The sequence below is a fragment of the Schistocerca piceifrons genome, chromosome 3 (assembly GCF_021461385.2).
Source record: "Schistocerca piceifrons isolate TAMUIC-IGC-003096 chromosome 3, iqSchPice1.1, whole genome shotgun sequence".
Taxonomy (NCBI): Eukaryota; Metazoa; Arthropoda; class Insecta; order Orthoptera; family Acrididae; genus Schistocerca; species Schistocerca piceifrons.
In genome coordinates, this window is record NC_060140.1 from 263,284,940 (window position 1) to 263,299,578 (window position 14,639).

The 14,639-nt window shown below is 46.0% G+C and overlaps 30 non-coding genes across 30 annotated transcripts; 20 read left to right on the top strand and 10 right to left on the bottom strand.

The window, feature by feature from the left end:
- Window positions 1–23: 23 nt before the first annotated feature.
- On the top strand, window positions 24–95 carry Trnaw-cca. Its single transcript has one exon. It is a non-coding gene; the product is annotated as a tRNA-Trp (tRNA).
- Window positions 96–414: 319 nt separating this feature from the next.
- Trnac-gca lies at window positions 415–486 on the top strand. Its single transcript has one exon. It is a non-coding gene; the product is annotated as a tRNA-Cys (tRNA).
- A 276-nt stretch (window positions 487–762) lies between these two features.
- Window positions 763–834, bottom strand: Trnaa-cgc. The gene has a single exon. It is a non-coding gene; the product is annotated as a tRNA-Ala (tRNA).
- A 118-nt stretch (window positions 835–952) lies between these two features.
- On the top strand, window positions 953–1,024 carry Trnaw-cca. Its single transcript has one exon. It is a non-coding gene; the product is annotated as a tRNA-Trp (tRNA).
- A 319-nt stretch (window positions 1,025–1,343) lies between these two features.
- Window positions 1,344–1,415, top strand: Trnac-gca. The gene has a single exon. It is a non-coding gene; the product is annotated as a tRNA-Cys (tRNA).
- A 276-nt stretch (window positions 1,416–1,691) lies between these two features.
- Window positions 1,692–1,763, bottom strand: Trnaa-cgc. The gene has a single exon. It is a non-coding gene; the product is annotated as a tRNA-Ala (tRNA).
- A 117-nt stretch (window positions 1,764–1,880) lies between these two features.
- On the top strand, window positions 1,881–1,952 carry Trnaw-cca. Its single transcript has one exon. It is a non-coding gene; the product is annotated as a tRNA-Trp (tRNA).
- Window positions 1,953–2,271: 319 nt separating this feature from the next.
- On the top strand, window positions 2,272–2,343 carry Trnac-gca. The gene has a single exon. It is a non-coding gene; the product is annotated as a tRNA-Cys (tRNA).
- A 276-nt stretch (window positions 2,344–2,619) lies between these two features.
- Window positions 2,620–2,691, bottom strand: Trnaa-cgc. Its single transcript has one exon. It is a non-coding gene; the product is annotated as a tRNA-Ala (tRNA).
- Window positions 2,692–2,808: 117 nt separating this feature from the next.
- On the top strand, window positions 2,809–2,880 carry Trnaw-cca. The gene has a single exon. It is a non-coding gene; the product is annotated as a tRNA-Trp (tRNA).
- Window positions 2,881–3,199: 319 nt separating this feature from the next.
- On the top strand, window positions 3,200–3,271 carry Trnac-gca. The gene has a single exon. It is a non-coding gene; the product is annotated as a tRNA-Cys (tRNA).
- Window positions 3,272–3,547: 276 nt separating this feature from the next.
- Trnaa-cgc lies at window positions 3,548–3,619 on the bottom strand. Its single transcript has one exon. It is a non-coding gene; the product is annotated as a tRNA-Ala (tRNA).
- Window positions 3,620–3,737: 118 nt separating this feature from the next.
- Trnaw-cca lies at window positions 3,738–3,809 on the top strand. The gene has a single exon. It is a non-coding gene; the product is annotated as a tRNA-Trp (tRNA).
- A 319-nt stretch (window positions 3,810–4,128) lies between these two features.
- On the top strand, window positions 4,129–4,200 carry Trnac-gca. The gene has a single exon. It is a non-coding gene; the product is annotated as a tRNA-Cys (tRNA).
- A 276-nt stretch (window positions 4,201–4,476) lies between these two features.
- Window positions 4,477–4,548, bottom strand: Trnaa-cgc. Its single transcript has one exon. It is a non-coding gene; the product is annotated as a tRNA-Ala (tRNA).
- A 117-nt stretch (window positions 4,549–4,665) lies between these two features.
- On the top strand, window positions 4,666–4,737 carry Trnaw-cca. Its single transcript has one exon. It is a non-coding gene; the product is annotated as a tRNA-Trp (tRNA).
- A 5,791-nt stretch (window positions 4,738–10,528) lies between these two features.
- On the bottom strand, window positions 10,529–10,600 carry Trnaa-cgc. Its single transcript has one exon. It is a non-coding gene; the product is annotated as a tRNA-Ala (tRNA).
- A 117-nt stretch (window positions 10,601–10,717) lies between these two features.
- On the top strand, window positions 10,718–10,789 carry Trnaw-cca. The gene has a single exon. It is a non-coding gene; the product is annotated as a tRNA-Trp (tRNA).
- Window positions 10,790–11,108: 319 nt separating this feature from the next.
- Window positions 11,109–11,180, top strand: Trnac-gca. The gene has a single exon. It is a non-coding gene; the product is annotated as a tRNA-Cys (tRNA).
- Window positions 11,181–11,456: 276 nt separating this feature from the next.
- On the bottom strand, window positions 11,457–11,528 carry Trnaa-cgc. The gene has a single exon. It is a non-coding gene; the product is annotated as a tRNA-Ala (tRNA).
- Window positions 11,529–11,645: 117 nt separating this feature from the next.
- Window positions 11,646–11,717, top strand: Trnaw-cca. The gene has a single exon. It is a non-coding gene; the product is annotated as a tRNA-Trp (tRNA).
- Window positions 11,718–12,036: 319 nt separating this feature from the next.
- Trnac-gca lies at window positions 12,037–12,108 on the top strand. The gene has a single exon. It is a non-coding gene; the product is annotated as a tRNA-Cys (tRNA).
- Window positions 12,109–12,384: 276 nt separating this feature from the next.
- Window positions 12,385–12,456, bottom strand: Trnaa-cgc. The gene has a single exon. It is a non-coding gene; the product is annotated as a tRNA-Ala (tRNA).
- A 118-nt stretch (window positions 12,457–12,574) lies between these two features.
- On the top strand, window positions 12,575–12,646 carry Trnaw-cca. Its single transcript has one exon. It is a non-coding gene; the product is annotated as a tRNA-Trp (tRNA).
- Window positions 12,647–12,965: 319 nt separating this feature from the next.
- Trnac-gca lies at window positions 12,966–13,037 on the top strand. The gene has a single exon. It is a non-coding gene; the product is annotated as a tRNA-Cys (tRNA).
- A 276-nt stretch (window positions 13,038–13,313) lies between these two features.
- On the bottom strand, window positions 13,314–13,385 carry Trnaa-cgc. Its single transcript has one exon. It is a non-coding gene; the product is annotated as a tRNA-Ala (tRNA).
- Window positions 13,386–13,502: 117 nt separating this feature from the next.
- Window positions 13,503–13,574, top strand: Trnaw-cca. The gene has a single exon. It is a non-coding gene; the product is annotated as a tRNA-Trp (tRNA).
- Window positions 13,575–13,893: 319 nt separating this feature from the next.
- Window positions 13,894–13,965, top strand: Trnac-gca. The gene has a single exon. It is a non-coding gene; the product is annotated as a tRNA-Cys (tRNA).
- A 276-nt stretch (window positions 13,966–14,241) lies between these two features.
- Window positions 14,242–14,313, bottom strand: Trnaa-cgc. Its single transcript has one exon. It is a non-coding gene; the product is annotated as a tRNA-Ala (tRNA).
- A 117-nt stretch (window positions 14,314–14,430) lies between these two features.
- Trnaw-cca lies at window positions 14,431–14,502 on the top strand. The gene has a single exon. It is a non-coding gene; the product is annotated as a tRNA-Trp (tRNA).
- The last annotated feature ends 137 nt before the right edge of the window (window positions 14,503–14,639 follow it).

The following is a 14,639-nucleotide window of genomic DNA, read 5'->3' on the forward strand; positions in this document are numbered from 1 at the left end:
CATGACAAGACCTAAGCAGCGTCGACTCCGTGGCGCAACGGTAGCGCGTCTGACTCCAGATCAGAAGGTTGCGTGTTCAAATCACGTCGGGGTCACAATGAAATTTTCGTTTACGAAAGCCATAGGCGAGTATGTCAGTTTAATCAGATACCAAACGATTACGGAGAACGGACGAACAGAACTTGCTTGAAAAAAAGCTACTAGTGCAATTTTCGCGTTCTGACATTAAGGTGAAGGCGCCGACTCGCACTTTCTCCAGGCGCGAAGTGTCTAGTATTTTTGATATTTATATCGTTTAACGCTAATATATAACTGAGAGATAATGATTACGCAATATTTTGCTCGATTAGACGTCTTTAGCCAGGCAGAGTATAATATTTTTCCTTAAGTTATGGGAACGCAAAGATCGTGAATGGGGGTATAGCTCAGTCGTAGAGCATTCGACTGCAGATCGAGAGGTCCCCGGTTCAATCCCGGGTGCCCCCTTCATTTTTCAGTATCTCGAAAAAACAAATGACGATTGTCGCGGTGAGTTGCAAATACATGTTTGAGATGCACCCTGCACGCCATACCGAAGGCTTTGGAGCAACATTTCAATGGGGGGGGATCGCAGCCCAGGGTCTTGCAGGTCATCGTCCTCCCGCCATGAGGTCGAACTGTACGAAATCCACTTGCTTGGGGGAAGAATCTTGTACACTGAATTTTGTAGAATATGGTGATAGGCAAAAGTTTTCATGTACTGCTGCACGGAGAAACAAAAATTGGAGGAGCTGGGATTTGAACCCAGGACTTTCTGCATGCGAAGCAGACACTCTACCACTGAGTTACACCCCCGCCAGAGCAAGTACATCCGGGACGAGTGTCTCGTGGATCCTACTGTCATTATTTCTTAGGTTTGAACGGTACAGTAAGTGTTCGAGGAACCTATTCATGACAAGACCTAAGCAGCGTCGACTCCGTGGCGCAACGGTAGCGCGTCTGACTCCAGATCAGAAGGTTGCGTGTTCAAATCACGTCGGGGTCACAATGAAATTTTCGTTTACGAAAGCCATAGGCGAGTATGTCAGTTTAATCAGATACCAAACGATTACGGAGAACGGACGAACAGAACTTGCTTGAAAAAAAGCTACTAGTGCAATTTTCGCGTTCTGACATTAAGGTGAAGGCGCCGACTCGCACTTTCTCCAGGCGCGAAGTGTCTAGTATTTTTGATATTTATATCGTTTAACGCTAATATATAACTGAGAGATAATGATTACGCAATATTTTGCTCGATTAGACGTCTTTAGCCAGGCAGAGTATAATATTTTTCCTTAAGTTATGGGAACGCAAAGATCGTGAATGGGGGTATAGCTCAGTCGTAGAGCATTCGACTGCAGATCGAGAGGTCCCCGGTTCAATCCCGGGTGCCCCCTTCGTTTTTCAGTATCTCGAAAAAACAAATGACGATTGTCGCGGTGAGTTGCAAATACATGTTTGAGATGCACCCTGCACGCCATACCGAAGGCTTTGGAGCAACATTTCAATGGGGGGGGATCGCAGCCCAGGGTCTTGCAGGTCATCGTCCTCCCGCCATGAGGTCGAACTGTACGAAATCCACTTGCTTGGGGGAAGAATCTTGTACACTGAATTTTGTAGAATATGGTGATAGGCAAAAGTTTTCATGTACTGCTGCACGGAGAAACAAAAATTGGAGGAGCTGGGATTTGAACCCAGGACTTTCTGCATGCGAAGCAGACACTCTACCACTGAGTTACACCCCCGCCAGAGCAAGTACATCCGGGACGAGTGTCTCGTGGATCCTACTGTCATTATTTCTTAGGTTTGAACGGTACAGTAAGTGTTCGAGGAACCTATTATGACAAGACCTAAGCAGCGTCGACTCCGTGGCGCAACGGTAGCGCGTCTGACTCCAGATCAGAAGGTTGCGTGTTCAAATCACGTCGGGGTCACAATGAAATTTTCGTTTACGAAAGCCATAGGCGAGTATGTCAGTTTAATCAGATACCAAACGATTACGGAGAACGGACGAACAGAACTTGCTTGAAAAAAAGCTACTAGTGCAATTTTCGCGTTCTGACATTAAGGTGAAGGCGCCGACTCGCACTTTCTCCAGGCGCGAAGTGTCTAGTATTTTTGATATTTATATCGTTTAACGCTAATATATAACTGAGAGATAATGATTACGCAATATTTTGCTCGATTAGACGTCTTTAGCCAGGCAGAGTATAATATTTTTCCTTAAGTTATGGGAACGCAAAGATCGTGAATGGGGGTATAGCTCAGTCGTAGAGCATTCGACTGCAGATCGAGAGGTCCCCGGTTCAATCCCGGGTGCCCCCTTCATTTTTCAGTATCTCGAAAAAACAAATGACGATTGTCGCGGTGAGTTGCAAATACATGTTTGAGATGCACCCTGCACGCCATACCGAAGGCTTTGGAGCAACATTTCAATGGGGGGGGATCGCAGCCCAGGGTCTTGCAGGTCATCGTCCTCCCGCCATGAGGTCGAACTGTACGAAATCCACTTGCTTGGGGGAAGAATCTTGTACACTGAATTTTGTAGAATATGGTGATAGGCAAAAGTTTTCATGTACTGCTGCACGGAGAAACAAAAATTGGAGGAGCTGGGATTTGAACCCAGGACTTTCTGCATGCGAAGCAGACACTCTACCACTGAGTTACACCCCCGCCAGAGCAAGTACATCCGGGACGAGTGTCTCGTGGATCCTACTGTCATTATTTCTTAGGTTTGAACGGTACAGTAAGTGTTCGAGGAACCTATTATGACAAGACCTAAGCAGCGTCGACTCCGTGGCGCAACGGTAGCGCGTCTGACTCCAGATCAGAAGGTTGCGTGTTCAAATCACGTCGGGGTCACAATGAAATTTTCGTTTACGAAAGCCATAGGCGAGTATGTCAGTTTAATCAGATACCAAACGATTACGGAGAACGGACGAACAGAACTTGCTTGAAAAAAAGCTACTAGTGCAATTTTCGCGTTCTGACATTAAGGTGAAGGCGCCGACTCGCACTTTCTCCAGGCGCGAAGTGTCTAGTATTTTTGATATTTATATCGTTTAACGCTAATATATAACTGAGAGATAATGATTACGCAATATTTTGCTCGATTAGACGTCTTTAGCCAGGCAGAGTATAATATTTTTCCTTAAGTTATGGGAACGCAAAGATCGTGAATGGGGGTATAGCTCAGTCGTAGAGCATTCGACTGCAGATCGAGAGGTCCCCGGTTCAATCCCGGGTGCCCCCTTCATTTTTCAGTATCTCGAAAAAACAAATGACGATTGTCGCGGTGAGTTGCAAATACATGTTTGAGATGCACCCTGCACGCCATACCGAAGGCTTTGGAGCAACATTTCAATGGGGGGGGATCGCAGCCCAGGGTCTTGCAGGTCATCGTCCTCCCGCCATGAGGTCGAACTGTACGAAATCCACTTGCTTGGGGGAAGAATCTTGTACACTGAATTTTGTAGAATATGGTGATAGGCAAAAGTTTTCATGTACTGCTGCACGGAGAAACAAAAATTGGAGGAGCTGGGATTTGAACCCAGGACTTTCTGCATGCGAAGCAGACACTCTACCACTGAGTTACACCCCCGCCAGAGCAAGTACATCCGGGACGAGTGTCTCGTGGATCCTACTGTCATTATTTCTTAGGTTTGAACGGTACAGTAAGTGTTCGAGGAACCTATTCATGACAAGACCTAAGCAGCGTCGACTCCGTGGCGCAACGGTAGCGCGTCTGACTCCAGATCAGAAGGTTGCGTGTTCAAATCACGTCGGGGTCACAATGAAATTTTCGTTTACGAAAGCCATAGGCGAGTATGTCAGTTTAATCAGATACCAAACGATTACGGAGAACGGACGAACAGAACTTGCTTGAAAAAAAGCTACTAGTGCAATTTTCGCGTTCTGACATTAAGGTGAAGGCGCCGACTCGCACTTTCTCCAGGCGCGAAGTGTCTAGTATTTTTGATATTTATATCGTTTAACGCTAATATATAACTGAGAGATAATGATTACGCAATATTTTGCTCGATTAGACGTCTTTAGCCAGGCAGAGTATAATATTTTTCCTTAAGTTATGGGAACGCAAAGATCGTGAATGGGGGTATAGCTCAGTCGTAGAGCATTCGACTGCAGATCGAGAGGTCCCCGGTTCAATCCCGGGTGCCCCCTTCATTTTTCAGTATCTCGAAAAAACAAATGACGATTGTCGCGGTGAGTTGCAAATACATGTTTGAGATGCACCCTGCACGCCATACCGAAGGCTTTGGAGCAACATTTCAATGGGGGGGGATCGCAGCCCAGGGTCTTGCAGGTCATCGTCCTCCCGCCATGAGGTCGAACTGTACGAAATCCACTTGCTTGGGGGAAGAATCTTGTACACTGAATTTTGTAGAATATGGTGATAGGCAAAAGTTTTCATGTACTGCTGCACGGAGAAACAAAAATTGGAGGAGCTGGGATTTGAACCCAGGACTTTCTGCATGCGAAGCAGACACTCTACCACTGAGTTACACCCCCGCCAGAGCAAGTACATCCGGGACGAGTGTCTCGTGGATCCTACTGTCATTATTTCTTAGGTTTGAACGGTACAGTAAGTGTTCGAGGAACCTATTATGACAAGACCTAAGCAGCGTCGACTCCGTGGCGCAACGGTAGCGCGTCTGACTCCAGATCAGAAGGTTGCGTGTTCAAATCACGTCGGGGTCACAATGAAATTTTGACAGTTCCGCTTGAGACGCGACAGCGATCGCACGTGCTGTGTATTCGATCCGCCGTTTCCCTCGGGTTGTGACTATTTACTTTCTGTGTGTGACGTTTCTTTGTCTTCTTTTCTTCGTTGTTTCGTCGCCTTAGTGTTTGTGTTGTGTCTTGTGTTGTATAGCGGCTTTTGCCGCATTAATTAAGTGTTATGGCTTCCCGGTTGTTTCCGCGGAAGTGTACTCTCAGTTTTCAGTTTAACAAGGCCACCAGGAATGTTCAACCAACTTCGTTGGAAATTCACGAATGGATTGTGGATACGATTGGCATTACATCGGACCAGGTACATACGGCGTATTTTGACACAGAACTTTACTGCTTTTTTGTGAAATTGTTGAACCCGGTTTTGCTAGATAAGATTTTACTTAAACATGGTGAGCAAGTGTCGTTCCGTCATAGAGATGGTTCTGTTAGCAGTGTTACTGTTTCAAATGCGGAAATTACGTATACCACAGTTCGGGTTTATAATTTACCCCCTGAAGTTGAAAACAGTTATCTCAAGGAAGCTTTGCTTGGTTATGGTACCGTTCGGTCAATTCGAAATGAACGTTGGTCTGCACAACATAAGCTGCAATGTTATAATGGTATCAGATCGGTTGAAATGCATATTAAATCGAATATACCGTCCCATCTGGTTGTATGTGGTTATCGTGTTCATCTTACTTATGAGGGGCAAGTTGGTACGTGTTTTCTATGTAATGAAAATGGTCATGTTCGTGCTAATTGCCCTAAGCGGGTGTTTGTGCTTAAAAATGGGCTAGCACAACGCCGCAAATTAACGGTTGCCGATCTTGTGCCAGCAGCTTCCTCCACTGTCTCGTGTCAGCCTCCTGCAGTAGATTCTTCACAACAACTGACACCTTCCTCTGATGCAGGTTTTCCCCCGTTACCCACTCGCCCAGATGTATCGGCTGCTTCTACACCGATCCCGTCTGTTTCCAATAACAAACGCCGTCGTGCTAGTGATACCGGTAGCACTGATGACGAAGCTGCTGTTTCGCAGCCGGTTTGCGAATCTGACGAGAGAATTCCGGAAGCTCCCATGATTGTTTTGGATTCTGTTCCCACTGTGTCTCCTGCTTTGCCTGATGACGTCAAACCTGCTGCCACGCTGTCGGCGCAAGAGCCCCAACGTTCGGTCGAGGTGGTGTTGACATCCCTCCCGACACAGGCATCACAACATGTTGACGACACTTCGGTGCAGACAGCTGTTTGTCGGAAAATCGCTTCTAGATCTGCGCGCTCCGCTTCGGCGGATTCCAAACCGATCTCTCCACCTCCTACACTTCCAATACCTACACCTTCTGCTGCCGGTGCCGATGTTCCTGATACAGTTTTCCCCTTGCTTGCTCCTTCTTCTGATTCCTCTCGCCCTGATAATCCTTCGGATGCCTTGGTTGACGTGCCTGATCTCGAACCCCCCACTCCACCTGCTCTTGAATCTGGTGTGCATCAGATACGCCGTCGGGTGAAAGTGCCCCCCAATCTTCACGCGGTGCGAAAAAAACACAAGCATGCAAAGGATGACTCAGATTCCGTTGATTCCGGGCAATCACCCTCTGCCATGTCTGATGTTGATGATCTGGATGTAGTTGCTTCTAATGTGGTGTAATTAGGGTTCATTTTCCCTTTTTTGGTTGATGTTGCAGGCGTACACGTTTATTACCTTAAATATAAATAGCATTCAATCTGCTCTGAAGTTAGCGTCTCTGCAGCAGTTCATTTATGACTCTGCAGCTGATGTTGTTTTCCTGCAGGAAGTCTCCGTTGCACACCTGTTTGTTCCTGGCTTTCGCACTATTATAAATTTTGCGCCTGAGTTTTCCACAGGTACTGCCTTACTAATTCGTGACGGTATCCCCGTTACCGAAATTGAGCTCTTAGACTCGGGAAGGGGTATTGGTTGTCGGTTATTTGACACCACCTTGGTTAATATTTACGCCCCCTCTGGTTCCAGCAAACGGCAGGAAAGGTCTCGTTTTTATAAAGAGGATCTGATTTATCTTTTACGCAAAAATCCTGCGACTTTGATATTGGGGGGTGATTTTAATTGTGTATTACAAGCTAAGGACCAATCCCCTCATTTTAATTATTGTTTCGAGCTACATTCTCTTGTACGTCAACTACGACTACGCGATGCGTGGGAGGTTAAACACCCCACTTTAGTTAAATTTACATTTTTTACTGCCACGTCAAGTAGTCGACTGGACCGATTGTATATTTCTGATCCCCTTAGTGTTTCTGTTTTAAATGTAGATGTTATTCCAGCCAGTTTTACGGATCATTGTGCCCTTGCGGTTATAATTAATTTGGAGCGTCAGCCTCTTAAACTTTATCGGCCGCTGTGGAAATTAAATGTCTCCTTGCTCGATGACCCTGACATCGAACCTCTAATACAGACGGCGTGGGACATGTGTTTACGTTCTCTGCGATACTATCCGTCTAAGCTTCACTGGTGGATCCACTGTGCGAAGCCAAAACTACGTCGCACTTTAATGTCCTACAGTTATAATAGAGCGCGAGATCTGAAACTGACTTTTGAGTATTATTATTCGGTGCTTCGCGAACTTTATGATACTTCTCGAATGACAGGTGCCCACCTTTCTGAGATTCGGAAAATTAAAGCCAAGCTCCTTAGTATTAAACGGCTTCAGATGGAAGGATTGAAGATTAAATCTAAACCGCCGTCCACCTTGGCACATGAAATGACTTCCATGTACCATCTGTTTCGTCACCACAAGAACCGTCGACGTGTATTGATTGACGGCCTTATGGCAGCTGATGGTTGCCGGCTTACCTTACAGAATCAAATAACCCATGAACTTACCTGCTACTATGAGACCTTATATGCTGTGGCTGATTCTGATCCGCTTGATGTTGACGAGATTTTAACTGCTATCCCATCAGTTTTAACAGAGGACCATAATATGGAATTTTTAGCTCCTTTTACTGCAGACGAAATTTCAGCTTTCATTGCATGTTCACCATCTCACAAATCTCCTGGTCCGGATGGCCTTCCTAAGGAGTTTTTTGTTCGCTTTTGGACTATTATAGGGCCTGTTCTTACGGATATAGTAAATGAAATTTTGAATGGTGGCACAATTCCAGCCGATTTCAAGAGAGGTACGGTTGTCCTGATACCGAAATCTGCTGGTTTGAAGACAGCTAGTGACTTTCGTCCTTTAACCCTTTTAAATTTTGATTATAAGACGGCTGCTAGGGCTGTTAATGCACGTCTATCCCTCTTGCTTACACCTGTGATAACTCCTTGTCAAAGCTGCTTTCCAGGGCGCTCCATATTGACTCCTCTCGCGGGGTATCGTGATGTCGTGTCGATTGTCGCTGTCACCAATATTTCCTGTGCGCTTTTATTTGTTGATTTTAGTAAGGCTTTTGATCGTGTGTCCCATTCGTTTTTAGAGCTTCTGCTGCGCCGACTCGGTTTTAATGAAAAGGCACTGCTGGTTCTTAAGAATATGACGACTGGTATTTCTGCTAAGATTGACATTAATGGCCAGCTAACGAAGGTCATTGATATTAAACGTGGCGTCCCGCAAGGTAGCCCTTTATCCATGACCCTTTATGCTCTCTCCCTTCAACCACTCCTCTCTCGTCTCAACTCGACACTTCGTGGTCTTACGATTTCTGGGGTTACCCTGACAGCAACAGCTTATGCTGATGATTTGGTTGTTTTGCTTCGTTCCACCGCAGAAGTGCCGCTGTTGAAAATGGAACTAGATAAATTTTCTGCGGCCTCAGGTTCTCGTATCAACCCCCGTAAAAGCAAACTTCTGAATTTGCGGGGCTTTGAACACGTGGTTGTTCCGTGGGTTACGGCTGTTGAACATCATACACATTTAGGTATCTATCTTGAACGGTGTCCTCTTCGTATGGCTGCGAAAAATTGGCAAGTGGCCATTTCCAAGCTTCAAGGTGTTTTATTCGAACACTCATGGCGTTCGATACCGATACTGCAAAAAAAGCATGTATTAGACACTTATGTTTTATGTAAAGTATATTATGTTGCTCAGTTGTTTCCGCTTCCCAGAATGCAGGGTGCAAAAATGGTCCAGCTTATTAACAGATATATTTGGCGGGGGCACATTTTTAAATTACGTTGTGATGTTCTTACGAAGCCGCGACTTGAGGGCGGCTTGTCGTTCACCGATGTCCGTGTCAAGGCTGCTGCCCTTTATGTTAAGCGCACCCTCCATCTTTTATTTTCTGAGTCCCCGACTGTTACTTCGCGATTATTCCATGTCGTTCGTCCTGCGAGCTTGTCACCGCCTATTAACGTAGGGCCTCTAAATGCGAAGCTACGGCATGTTCGGGACTTCTACATTGAGATTAGTTATCTGGATCTCCACTTACAACGTAGTCCTGTTTTTACTACGCGAACACTGCTTGACAAATGGCACAGGTCTTCTTCTTCCATCCCGATTGTTTTACAATATCCCCGTTTTCATTGGCGTAACATATGGACGAATATCAGCTTACCCGTTCATTCCGCAACTGTTGCCTCCCTATGGTATAAGGTAGTTAATCAGCTGATTCCTACGAACGAACGACTTCATCGTATAGGTTTAAGTGTCACTCCGCTTTGTCAAACGTGTGGTTGTATTGATACACTCCCACATCGATTTACCTGCGCTGACCGTCTTCGCATGTGGTACTGGCTGCGCCGACAATTGGCGTTACTCACCAGAAGCTCGGAATCAGCTTTTACAACTGATATTCTCTGCTGGCCGGACACGGTTTTTTATCCCCGGACAAAGAACAACACCATTATGTGGCTTCTTGGCCGTTACATTTTTGCAGTGGTTGATGGTGATGGTATTTCCGATTTCATTTCGTTTACTGGTTACATGCTTCATGAGTACTGGACGCAACAATCTTTCCCACATCTTAAGAGGGACTTTGCGAACATGCTCAGTATTGTTTTCGAAAAGCAGGGGATTGGTTAAGTTTCCACTTCTATTGCTCGCTCCTGCGCCAGTTGCATTAATGGCACCGGTATAGGGGGATACTGATCTCACTTCATGATAGGGGAGACATTCACGCTAGCTCTTAGTTATTTTGCCTTCCTGCCAAGCTTTTACCTGTTTAGATAGACAACGCATAAATAAGCCCCGTGTCCACATATCAGTATCATGAGACTCCGAACCAAGGACAATTACTACGTATTGGTGCCACTGTGCTTCAGTGCAGGGAGGAGGAGACGTCATGGCCAGGCCTCGGGTTTCGACCCCTGCCCAACGCGCCTCCACCGAGCTGCACTGGGTCATAATCAAAAAAAAAAAAAAAAAAAAAAAAAAAGGGGTATGATTCCTGCTTTGGGTGCAGGAGGTCCCGGGTTCAAATCCCGGACGAGCCCTGCCATTTCAAAAAAAAAAAAAAAAAAAAAAAGTCGTAGAGCATTCGACTGCAGATCGAGAGGTCCCCGGTTCAATCCCGGGTGCCCCCTTCATTTTTCAGTATCTCGAAAAAACAAATGACGATTGTCGCGGTGAGTTGCAAATACATGTTTGAGATGCACCCTGCACGCCATACCGAAGGCTTTGGAGCAACATTTCAATGGGGGGGGATCGCAGCCCAGGGTCTTGCAGGTCATCGTCCTCCCGCCATGAGGTCGAACTGTACGAAATCCACTTGCTTGGGGGAAGAATCTTGTACACTGAATTTTGTAGAATATGGTGATAGGCAAAAGTTTTCATGTACTGCTGCACGGAGAAACAAAAATTGGAGGAGCTGGGATTTGAACCCAGGACTTTCTGCATGCGAAGCAGACACTCTACCACTGAGTTACACCCCCGCCAGAGCAAGTACATCCGGGACGAGTGTCTCGTGGATCCTACTGTCATTATTTCTTAGGTTTGAACGGTACAGTAAGTGTTCGAGGAACCTATTATGACAAGACCTAAGCAGCGTCGACTCCGTGGCGCAACGGTAGCGCGTCTGACTCCAGATCAGAAGGTTGCGTGTTCAAATCACGTCGGGGTCACAATGAAATTTTCGTTTACGAAAGCCATAGGCGAGTATGTCAGTTTAATCAGATACCAAACGATTACGGAGAACGGACGAACAGAACTTGCTTGAAAAAAAGCTACTAGTGCAATTTTCGCGTTCTGACATTAAGGTGAAGGCGCCGACTCGCACTTTCTCCAGGCGCGAAGTGTCTAGTATTTTTGATATTTATATCGTTTAACGCTAATATATAACTGAGAGATAATGATTACGCAATATTTTGCTCGATTAGACGTCTTTAGCCAGGCAGAGTATAATATTTTTCCTTAAGTTATGGGAACGCAAAGATCGTGAATGGGGGTATAGCTCAGTCGTAGAGCATTCGACTGCAGATCGAGAGGTCCCCGGTTCAATCCCGGGTGCCCCCTTCATTTTTCAGTATCTCGAAAAAACAAATGACGATTGTCGCGGTGAGTTGCAAATACATGTTTGAGATGCACCCTGCACGCCATACCGAAGGCTTTGGAGCAACATTTCAATGGGGGGGGATCGCAGCCCAGGGTCTTGCAGGTCATCGTCCTCCCGCCATGAGGTCGAACTGTACGAAATCCACTTGCTTGGGGGAAGAATCTTATACACTGAATTTTGTAGAATATGGTGATAGGCAAAAGTTTTCATGTACTGCTGCACGGAGAAACAAAAATTGGAGGAGCTGGGATTTGAACCCAGGACTTTCTGCATGCGAAGCAGACACTCTACCACTGAGTTACACCCCCGCCAGAGCAAGTACATCCGGGACGAGTGTCTCGTGGATCCTACTGTCATTATTTCTTAGGTTTGAACGGTACAGTAAGTGTTCGAGGAACCTATTATGACAAGACCTAAGCAGCGTCGACTCCGTGGCGCAACGGTAGCGCGTCTGACTCCAGATCAGAAGGTTGCGTGTTCAAATCACGTCGGGGTCACAATGAAATTTTCGTTTACGAAAGCCATAGGCGAGTATGTCAGTTTAATCAGATACCAAACGATTACGGAGAACGGACGAACAGAACTTGCTTGAAAAAAAGCTACTAGTGCAATTTTCGCGTTCTGACATTAAGGTGAAGGCGCCGACTCGCACTTTCTCCAGGCGCGAAGTGTCTAGTATTTTTGATATTTATATCGTTTAACGCTAATATATAACTGAGAGATAATGATTACGCAATATTTTGCTCGATTAGACGTCTTTAGCCAGGCAGAGTATAATATTTTTCCTTAAGTTATGGGAACGCAAAGATCGTGGATGGGGGTATAGCTCAGTCGTAGAGCATTCGACTGCAGATCGAGAGGTCCCCGGTTCAATCCCGGGTGCCCCCTTCATTTTTCAGTATCTCGAAAAAACAAATGACGATTGTCGCGGTGAGTTGCAAATACATGTTTGAGATGCACCCTGCACGCCATACCGAAGGCTTTGGAGCAACATTTCAATGGGGGGGGATCGCAGCCCAGGGTCTTGCAGGTCATCGTCCTCCCGCCATGAGGTCGAACTGTACGAAATCCACTTGCTTGGGGGAAGAATCTTGTACACTGAATTTTGTAGAATATGGTGATAGGCAAAAGTTTTCATGTACTGCTGCACGGAGAAACAAAAATTGGAGGAGCTGGGATTTGAACCCAGGACTTTCTGCATGCGAAGCAGACACTCTACCACTGAGTTACACCCCCGCCAGAGCAAGTACATCCGGGACGAGTGTCTCGTGGATCCTACTGTCATTATTTCTTAGGTTTGAACGGTACAGTAAGTGTTCGAGGAACCTATTCATGACAAGACCTAAGCAGCGTCGACTCCGTGGCGCAACGGTAGCGCGTCTGACTCCAGATCAGAAGGTTGCGTGTTCAAATCACGTCGGGGTCACAATGAAATTTTCGTTTACGAAAGCCATAGGCGAGTATGTCAGTTTAATCAGATACCAAACGATTACGGAGAACGGACGAACAGAACTTGCTTGAAAAAAAGCTACTAGTGCAATTTTCGCGTTCTGACATTAAGGTGAAGGCGCCGACTCGCACTTTCTCCAGGCGCGAAGTGTCTAGTATTTTTGATATTTATATCGTTTAACGCTAATATATAACTGAGAGATAATGATTACGCAATATTTTGCTCGATTAGACGTCTTTAGCCAGGCAGAGTATAATATTTTTCCTTAAGTTATGGGAACGCAAAGATCGTGAATGGGGGTATAGCTCAGTCGTAGAGCATTCGACTGCAGATCGAGAGGTCCCCGGTTCAATCCCGGGTGCCCCCTTCATTTTTCAGTATCTCGAAAAAACAAATGACGATTGTCGCGGTGAGTTGCAAATACATGTTTGAGATGCACCCTGCACGCCATACCGAAGGCTTTGGAGCAACATTTCAATGGGGGGGGATCGCAGCCCAGGGTCTTGCAGGTCATCGTCCTCCCGCCATGAGGTCGAACTGTACGAAATCCACTTGCTTGGGGGAAGAATCTTGTACACTGAATTTTGTAGAATATGGTGATAGGCAAAAGTTTTCATGTACTGCTGCACGGAGAAACAAAAATTGGAGGAGCTGGGATTTGAACCCAGGACTTTCTGCATGCGAAGCAGACACTCTACCACTGAGTTACACCCCCGCCAGAGCAAGTACATCCGGGACGAGTGTCTCGTGGATCCTACTGTCATTATTTCTTAGGTTTGAACGGTACAGTAAGTGTTCGAGGAACCTATTATGACAAGACCTAAGCAGCGTCGACTCCGTGGCGCAACGGTAGCGCGTCTGACTCCAGATCAGAAGGTTGCGTGTTCAAATCACGTCGGGGTCACAATGAAATTTTCGTTTACGAAAGCCATAGGCGAGTATGTCAGTTTAATCAGATACCAAACGATTACGGAGAACGGACGAACAGAACTTGCTTGAAAAAAAGCTACTAGTGCAATTTTCGCGTTCTGACATTAAGGTGAAGGCGCCGACTCGCACTTTCTCCAGGCGCGAAGTGTCTAGTATTTTTGATATTTATATCGTTTAACGCTAATATATAACTGAGAGATAATGATTACGCAATATTTTGCTCGATTAGACGTCTTTAGCCAGGCAGAGTATAATATTTTTCCTTAAGTTATGGGAACGCAAAGATCGTGAATGGGGGTATAGCTCAGTCGTAGAGCATTCGACTGCAGATCGAGAGGTCCCCGGTTCAATCCCGGGTGCCCCCTTCGTTTTTCAGTATCTCGAAAAAACAAATGACGATTGTCGCGGTGAGTTGCAAATACATGTTTGAGATGCACCCTGCACGCCATACCGAAGGCTTTGGAGCAACATTTCAATGGGGGGGGATCGCAGCCCAGGGTCTTGCAGGTCATCGTCCTCCCGCCATGAGGTCGAACTGTACGAAATCCACTTGCTTGGGGGAAGAATCTTGTACACTGAATTTTGTAGAATATGGTGATAGGCAAAAGTTTTCATGTACTGCTGCACGGAGAAACAAAAATTGGAGGAGCTGGGATTTGAACCCAGGACTTTCTGCATGCGAAGCAGACACTCTACCACTGAGTTACACCCCCGCCAGAGCAAGTACATCCGGGACGAGTGTCTCGTGGATCCTACTGTCATTATTTCTTAGGTTTGAACGGTACAGTAAGTGTTCGAGGAACCTATTATGACAAGACCTAAGCAGCGTCGACTCCGTGGCGCAACGGTAGCGCGTCTGACTCCAGATCAGAAGGTTGCGTGTTCAAATCACGTCGGGGTCACAATGAAATTTTCGTTTACGAAAGCCATAGGCGAGTATGTCAGTTTAATCAGATACCAAACGATTACGGAGAACGGACGAACAGAACTTGCTTGAAAAAAAGCTACTAGTGCAATTTTCGCGTTCTGACATTAAGGT